The sequence below is a fragment of the Apodemus sylvaticus genome, chromosome 17 (genome assembly GCF_947179515.1).
Source record: "Apodemus sylvaticus chromosome 17, mApoSyl1.1, whole genome shotgun sequence".
Taxonomy (NCBI): Eukaryota; Metazoa; Chordata; class Mammalia; order Rodentia; family Muridae; genus Apodemus; species Apodemus sylvaticus.
In genome coordinates, this window is record NC_067488.1 from 30,402,414 (window position 1) to 30,411,787 (window position 9,374).

Consider the following 9,374-nt stretch of genomic DNA (forward strand, 5'->3'; position numbering starts at 1 on the left):
TCAGACGATAAAATGATGCTCTGATAGCTGAATGAGGCCCCTTGAGGATAGAGGATGAAACATTGAGCACAAGCATTCAGAGATAGTGATAAGCTAAACAATGTGGAAGCCACTGAAGATCTTCACAGAATAGTGTAGACTTGGCTCTGCTTAAAAAAAAAAAAAAGGAGAAAAATATAATAGGAAGCCATGAGCACAAGTCTGCACAGCATTTGACAGCTCTGTGAGTGTTTGGATAGTGAAGTGATAGTTGCAAGGCAGCATCTGGAGTCAAGGACAAACTCGAGGTTTCCATTTTTCAAAGACGGTTAGTTGTAGAGAAGAAACATTAATAGCTGAGGTACAGCAATGACCTATTGATTGATCCATGCTGGCTATTTAATTAGCTAAGAGTTTGTACTAATAAGATACTTCCTTGGATTTGACACCCTCAACAACTCAAAGGCCCAAGGGGCCATGTTGAATGTGTCCCATGCTGAGGTAAGCACAACACCAATTATCTATAATATTATGAAACAAGAAGACATGAGCCACAAATTTCTTTTAATACAGCAAATATATAAGTAAGAAAAATACAAAAATTGAAATTATCTTCTCAAGTCATTTTAGAAGAATCCTTTTTCTAGCCATGCTTTCTTTCAAAGTGGATAGCGTTGGAGTAATTGAATTAGAACATGTTTTTCAGGCTGAGGTTTCTGTGTCTTGTCTGCCATAGTTATGGGCTCTAAAAGACATTACACTTGTTGAGATGGTCTGGGAATGTTTCACGTTTAATCTCAGCCATAGGGACTCTAATCCAGAAAAGAAGAGACAGACATGAGTTGAAAAAAAACTGAGGGAAACTTAAAGGAGAGAGTAGCTGGTTCTTCAGGGATATGAATTCATACTGGTTATTGAAAGATATGTGCCTGGTGTGTGCCTACTTGAAGGTAATAAAATAGAATTTTGGTGGGTTGGGTCAAAGACTATCCTGGTTTTCACAATCGAAATATTAGTTTTCACAATCGAAGAGAGCAAAGTAAAACAAGATGTCTGGATCTGATGGCATTTCAGCTGCAGGCTTTGGCTTCACAGCACAGACTTGCCTGCTGAGGATCTACATAGCATTTGTATATAGGCACCTGTTTGACATGAGACAGGCTGTTGAACAGGTTATTCTAAAGAAACTGGAGGGCATCCCAGATATTGGAATTATCCCTTTCCCCATTTCTTAATGCACAGAGAAGTTTTTCTGCTTCATAAAAGGAAGTTTCAATAACCTTGGCAACACGGAGCAGCTGGGGTTTTTTTTGTGGCCAACTTTGTATATTCTCCCAAACATCCTGCTTCCTGAAGATAGTGTCAGGAGATGCATCCTTTTAGTGAAGAAGAAATCCAGCTTCTCCAAAAGAAAACTGAAGTGTTATATACAAATAGGTTGGATTGCACACCAAGCAGACCCTCCTTGCAGATTGAGAGGAGCAAAGCACTGTTCCAGCCAAACTGAGAGAGAATTTGGCTTTCTTTGATGAGCTTAAAAATATTGGCAAAGGTCAGAAAACTAGTAACTCAACTTACTGGTTCAGAGTGGCATAAAACTCCAGAATATTAGAGACAGTGTAGATAAAGAAAGTACAAGACTAGAAACATGATTTCTTAATAGTGAAAAGGGAGAACCTATAAATAGGTAGCTTTTCTTTGTTTACTGTTATGTTTTTAGGTCTTCTTCCCTTTCCTTTCCTATGTTCTTCAAAGCAGATAGTTATATCTTCTAGAACTGGAGACTCTAGATCATAGTTCTGGGGCAGACCTGTATTTATCTGCTTTGCCCTTCTGGAATTTGAGTTGACACCCCACTCATGTCTGGTAATGTCTCCAGGTCTTCTTTCAGGGTTGTACCCATTGTGTGTTGGGAGTGTTTTTGTGTGACCTCAGGAGGAAGTGAAATCCTCATGTAACTAGATGCCCCTGCTCATTTTCACAGTATAAACAAGACACACATAGTCATTCCCTGAATAATGTACTGAGTGCAACCACAAGCTGAACGTGTGCTACATCAGTGACTTGGACATAATAAAGCAAGAAAGATGGGCTTGAGATGTATAATATACATACCATGTGTGCATCTTGGATTTTTAATATACCACAGAATGGAGAAAAATAGTAAAAAGAAAGAAACGAGAAAAAAAAACAAAATTGGAAAAAGAATGCAGTAGAGAGATTCAGGGATATGAAGTGAAATATACTGCAAGATTAGAAGGGACATGGCCAATTGATATAATAGAAGGTTTAACTCAAGCTTGAAAGATAAGGCATTCACTGTGCGGTTATGGGACCATCCAAGGCGGAGAAAACAGTCAGCAGAAAATGCATAAGACAGAGCATATTAAGAAGGTCACACAGCTGGAGCAGATGGACAAGTAAGAAGCAGGGGTTACACCTGTCACCTTCCATTCTATTTTTATAATACAGGCAAGGGCTGATGGGATGGGTCAGCAGGTAAAAGTGCTCGAAGTACAAGCCCAGTAACCTGAGTCAGATTCCCAGAACTCATGTAAGGGTGGAAAAAATACTTGACTCCACAAAATTGTCCTTCAGCTTCTGCAAGTGCACTGTGACATGGGCATACCCTGCCCCCCTCACATATGCACACGAATAATTGCTTTTAGAGACAAGCAAAACCATGTACGGGTGGGTGAGTGTGCCATTAAAAACTGATTCATACTTGGGCATAGTGATCCTTTGATTCCCAGCACTTGGGAGGCAGAGCCGGACCCCATGAGTTCAAGGCTAGCCTGGGCCTACACAGAGAATAGAGAGTTCTAAGACAGCCAGAGCTACATAGAGAGACTCTATCTCAAGAGGGTGGGGAGAGGGAGAGAGAGAGGAAAAAGGAGAAGCAACAACAAAAAACCAAAACACTAAATATATACAGAACAAAGAATATTAAGAGTTGTAAAGGAAAAAGATCAAGTAACATATAAAGGCAGCTCAACCAGAATCAACCATAATTACACCTGACTTCTCAACAAACACTCTAAAAGCCAGAAGGGCAGATATCTTGCAGACTCTAAGATACCACAGATGTCAGCCCAGACTAATTTTTTTTTAATTGGAAAAAAGTGAGTTCATTCATTTTTTAATTGAATATATTCTTCATTTACATTTCAAATGTTATACCCTTTCCCAGTTTTCCCCCCTCCTAGAAAACCCCCAACCCATCCAACCAACCCCTGCCTCCATGAAGATGCCCCTCCACGCAACCCACTCCCACCTACCCTCCCCCCTTCAATTTCCCTATGCTGGGTCGTCTATCGAGCCTTCATAGGACCAAGGACCTCTCCTCCCACCCATACCCAACAAGGCATTCCACTGCCACAAATGCGGCTGGAACTATATGGTACCCCTTGGTTGATGGCCTTGTCCCTGGGAGCCCTGGGGGGTCTGGTTGGCCAACATCATCATTCATCCTATGAGGCTACAAACTGCTTTAGCTCCTCCAGTCCTCCCTCCAACTCCTCCATTGGGGACCCCATGCTCACTCAGTCTAATGGATGGCTGCTAGAATCTGCCTCTGTATCTGTAAGGCTCTGGCAGGGCCCCTCAGGAGACAATAGCTCCTTTTGGCAAGCATTTCTTAGCATCCACAAGAGTGTTGGGGTTTGGTAACTGTTTATAGAATGAATTCCCAGGTAGGACAGTCTCTGGATGGCCTTTCCTTCAGTCCAGACTAGTATACCCAACAAAACATTTTTTAATTGGACATTTTCTTTACTTACATTTCAAATATTTTCCCCACCATGTCTCCCCTTCTGAAATTCTCTATGCTATTCCTCCTTCCCCTGCCTCTAAGAGGGTGCTCCTCCACCCACTCACCCACTACAGCCTTCCTTCCCTGGCATTCCCCTACACTGAGGCATTGAACACCCTCAGGCCCAAGGGCCATTCTTCCCACTGATGTCCAATAAGGCCGTCTTCCCCCACATGTGCCGTCGGAGCCATGGGTCCCTCCATGTGTACTCTTTGGTTGGTGGTCCAGTCCCCTGAAGCTCAGGGGTGAGGACTGGCAAGTTGACACTGTTGCTCCTTCCCCCCCCCCATTGGGCTGCAAACCCCCTTAGCTCCTTCAGTCCCTTCTCCAATCCTCCATCAGGGACCCTGCACTCAGTCCAATGGTTGGCTGGAAGCATCTGCCTCTGTCTTTGTGTAGTCCTTCCCAACTCTTATATATATAAAAAGATCACCTGCCCTCTTCAACGTACTTACCTTGGCCTCATCAGTTTTTCTTTTTGTAGCAATGGCTTCCACCTAAATACTTCTTCCCTTTATAGTGGAAGCTCTCTCGAACATTGTCAAATTCACCCTGACATGTCAGTCTTCTGAAAAAAAAAATAAACATGGCAAGCAATGTATATTCAAAAATGAATCAAATGAAAATATATCATTTTATAAATACTAAATACTTATATGATACTAAATATTCCCTGAAAAGCTCACTCTTTAAAAATTAAGTTCTGCTCAATTACACAGGACTTAGGCAATGTCACCTCTATTTCTACAGACTCTAGTATTGTCTAACGGAAGCATGAGATAGTATTTGCTCTCAAATCAGATGAATATTTGGGTAATATAGTTGTTTCTAGTAATATAGGTATCATCAAAAGAAATGCCTACCTAAATGAAAGTTCTCTATGTAGTCTTTCCAGGAGGCTGCTATCCTATTTCTATCTGCTTGGCCCATACACCTGATAAGAATCTGGCCTATCATCCTTCCTCTATATCTAACCTCAAACCTTTCTCCCTCCTACTTCCATCCTAGGCCTGTAGTCCTTGCCGTTTTTCCAATTAAGAATGCTGAGATAAACTTATTATCTTACATTATCTAGGAAGGCTCTGGATACCTTTGAGTAAGGGTTCATGTGCCCTTACAAGAAAGGGTCAATAAAGACTAGATGCACAGAAGAGGCAATGTGAACATAGAAACAGAAATGAAACTGAAGTATCTAAGAGACAAAGAAGTCTCAGGCTGCAAAGGCAAGGAGGCTCCACCCCCAGAGCCTCCAGAAGTAGCACAGCCAGGAAATTCCCTTGACTTCAGCTCAGTGGTACTGATTCTGAGCTCTGAAATAGTATCTTTTCTTGTTTTATGACTTTACATTTGGGCTAGTTTGTTGCAGTGGGCATGGGTTTTCATTGGCGAGCCTACCATAAGTAACTGCCTCTTCCTCTCAGCTGCCACAGGCTAGTCAGAGATTCTTTCTGAGGGCTTCCTTCCAACAGCACTCTGACTCATGGAAGCAAACACACCTGCTGTAAGGACCAGCAAACACCACTCATCTGTGAAGTGGTGAGATGCAGGAACAGTCAAAGGATGTGTGATCCAGAAAGCAGCAGGAATGGGACGGAAACCACCAAAGGAAAGTCAGATAGCATGAAAAACTTACATATTAAAGAATGCCTGAAAAAGGCCACGAAGCATATGGCAGGTATTAAATTAACAGTTCAATATAATTCACAGAATAAAGGTGAAATGAGCATCGGCAAAGCTGTGAAACACCAAGCAATGGGGCTCTGGGATTCTGTCCATTCACACACTGCTGGTGGAAGGAAAATATTGCAGCTTTTCCAGAAAGCAAACTTAGAGGCACGTGCACCATATAACCCAACCCCCCCACCCCATACTCTCTCTCTCTCTCTCTCTCTCTCTCTCTCTCTCTCTCTCTCTCTCTCTCTCTCTCAGGTATATTTCCCAAAGCATTCCCCACACAGGCCCATTAATCAAATGAGGATTGCTTTGTCTTTCCCAGTACATAGCAGAGAATGGAAACTCCTAACCCATGGCCACCACTGAAGGATCAGATATGACTAGGTAGTATATATGCCTCAGAGTATCCAGAAGAAATGACCCTGTAACTCATGTGTGTATACAACGTGGTGAATCTTAAAACCCTGGGAGCCTATCTCCAAAAGGAAGAGGGACAATGAGATCATTGTGACAGTGTCATTTGTGTAATTTGACTTGGCTCATTACAAGCATTGTATTCTAGATATGTCATACTACAACATCTACAAATAGAAAGGTGCATGTCAGTACACTACGATTGTCAGTATAGTGAGTAATAGAAAAAATAAACACAGATGTGAAAAAATATAAGGGCATTTTGAAAACCAGTGGTATTGGGATGACACTGTGCCATCAATTGAAGAGTTTAATACTTCAACCACCTGCGTTTGAAGAATAGGTTTATGCAAATACCCATAGATATGCTCTATAGAGACTTTGAAAGGAAGAAAACTGACAGCGCCTGCAATTCCATGGTACCAAGTATCGGGCATAGGCCTGGGAGATTGACAGAAGACATAGACTCGGGTCATTCAGTAAGGATAATGCCAAAGCTTTACTGAGGGACCAGCAATATATGCTAGAGGCCAGGGAAAACAACAGGAAAAAAACAATCATAGCCATAGGTCAGGCACCTGGGAAGTCCCTACCACACTAGGCAGGAAAACAGGAATCAAGCTAAGCCACAGGATGTTCCACTCTCAGGAAGCCTGTGCAAACAGCTCAGCTGGGGGTGTTGAGCTAAGCTCACCAATGCCCAACAGAAAACTTTAGTTCAATTGATACCTCCTCTGTCAGTGTAACCTAAGGGATGATGTAAGACTTCAGAAGTGGGCCATGAAGGAAATGTTTCTCTCTGACCTTTACCATTCACAACCAACAACTGTAGCACACTGAAGGCTGCATGGAAGAGCTCTGGTCACCAGTCCAGAGCTGTCGATGTACATGCACTTCCCAGCAAGGATATGTCTGATTCTCAGCTCAGCCCCAGATCTGCTGGAGCAAACACCAGCCTGCCTCTCTGAGTTTCTCACCCACAAAGTCCATGAAAACAATAGAATAATCTTTGTGCTACTTCATCATGGGTTCAGCTTTATGACAACTACAATGGTAACGTGTGATTTGTTCAGAGAAACTACTTAATATGCAGTTACTAACATCAGTCCCTGCAAGGTGCCTGGGTTAAAGATTACAGTGTTTTATGGGATGTGGGAACATCTAGGTACTTTCTTCTCTCCTGATTTTTAAATGTTAACAACTATCGTTGTTAATGTCTGAAATACCCTAAGGAAAAGGCAAATCCCATTTTCATTTCTCAGTTGGTCCATGAGCCACTGATTCATGAACCATAGTTAAATTCTGCTTGTCTTTCCCTTGTGAGCTTACCCATATCCCACTCTATTCCTCTCAAACCATCACAACCTAAACCTATCTTAGGTCAAGAGGTTTTTTTTTTTTTTTTTTTTTTTTTTTTTTTTTTTTTTTTGACCTTGGGCTTCACCTCACTCTCCTTCCTTGCCAAATGGACCACCAATATCTACCATGACTGCTTCATAGGCTGATGGAAAGCTCATTCAAACAGTATGCATGCCACAAAGCAATCTACAAAGGATGAATGGCTAAACAGATTCAATGGTAAGATGGACACCTCAAAAAGCAATGCTTATGTCCTGATCCTCAGAACCTCTCTATGTGACATGATTTGGGGGAAGGAACCTTTGCAGAGGTTTGGATGGGCTTTAAGCACAAAAGCAGCTACATGACTTGCTAGTGGTATGACCAAATCTCTATGAACCCATGTTCCTACAATACATGCATTCTTTCAAATATTCAATGAAGTGATTCTTGCTATATATTAAACAGGCCTTCTGGCATATAGTACACATGTGAAAATATTAACCACTATTATTATTTCAGAATGATCTAAAACTCCAAGTCAGGTTACCTCTTCGTTTTGCTCCTTAAATACCCACAAAAGCTTACAAAAGGAATCAATAGGAAGATATGTGAATTATAGAAGCTTGGGCTTTTAAAGAAACTGCAGAAAACTAGCCTAACTCATTTTGGCCAAGCTCATGTGGTCTTCCTCTATCTTATGACAAGTCACATTGTAATTGTGACATGAGAGAAAGTTAAGGGATCCTGTGACTGGGGGTGCCAAGACAAAATGAAGAACTTTGTAAACTACAACCTTTTAACTTCCTTGAGAAAAATGTTAAAGGCAAGAAACCAGAGCCCCAGTTTTTAGATGAAAATACTGACTCACAAGGGTTGTGTGACCATCCAGAGGTCACACAGCAGCAAAGAGGCTCAGCCCTAGTGGCCATTTCACCCCCTAGTTCACATTAACAGTTGATAACCTCAAGACCAGGAAGTTGTTTCGGTCACAAAAAAAAAAAAAAAAATGTGTTCTTGTGGGAAATGAACGTGAAGTTATGAGAACTGTGGTGATGAGGTAATACACAGGCTCTTGTGGTGTTCCCACCAAACACTGTCTGTTCATTTAATTCCAACAAAAAGCTGTGTGATTAAAATATGCAGTTGGATATGGCTTCCTAGTAAACTAGGAGGCTGAAAGGAACAATCCTTAAATCCTCTCATGGTGTGTCATTAGTTAGCAGAATGGATTTTACAAAGTCTCGGAGCTGTATCTTCATATGTAAGTTGTGGGTCTTACTCATACATACCATGAGTTCTTTGTAGGATCTTTGCTGATGTATGACGGGTACTTAACAGAGACACTGTACTAATCTCTACTGTATTATAGTTCAAGCTGCTTGGGGGAAACTTTAAGGCAAATGTCTTCCAAAGAATGAAAAATCTTTCAGAGACTAGATTGAAAAGCTTAGTAGGAGAGTAGTTATCTAGCATGCTTGAGATACTAGATTATACTCCAGAAAGAAAGAGATGGGTAAGGCTTGAACTCTGGGGAAATGATACCCAAAGGAACACCTACCTTGTGCTCACATATCTGTAACCACCACCCCAGCCATATCACAAAGGAAACAAACATATTTAGAAGAGATTTACTGGTGATGATGGTGGTGGTGGTGGTATTGGTGGTGGGATGATCTGGGACTCAGGTCAGTAGACTGTGAGGCACAATACAGAATTCAGATTCTGTTCAAGGCACAGTGGGAAGACTTAAAACACTTTAAACAGAGAAGGGATATGTTTCAAACTGGATTGTGCCATTGCAGAGAGTGTCTTGAAACACTTTCAGGGATGTCCACATAACATAGGAAAGATGGCTATAGCATTGTGTTCCAAGTTCTTCGTATAAGATTTAGAACCATGGATAGAAATGGATTTATTCTCTACAGCATTACCTGGAAATGGGTAAGGAATGGCAAACAGGGCATAGTAAAAGGAACAGTGCCTGGTAGAATGTCAGTGTTTGCAGTATCCATGAAGGAGGACAGGAAGCCAAAACCCAAGGAGGGAAATGAATTTGTCCATGTCTCAGAAACCAGAGGACATAGAAGTCTAGCATTCAAAGGTCAGGTCATTGGACTTAGCTGCCTTATTTTCATATGAGAATCTGTGACCCAGA

General features: G+C 41.6%; 1 pseudogene; it reads left to right on the forward strand.

The window, feature by feature from the left end:
• Nucleotides 1–1,028: 1,028 nt before the first annotated feature.
• LOC127668133 (protein MIS12 homolog) lies at nucleotides 1,029–1,631 on the forward strand (annotated as a pseudogene).
• The last annotated feature ends 7,743 nt before the right edge of the window (nucleotides 1,632–9,374 follow it).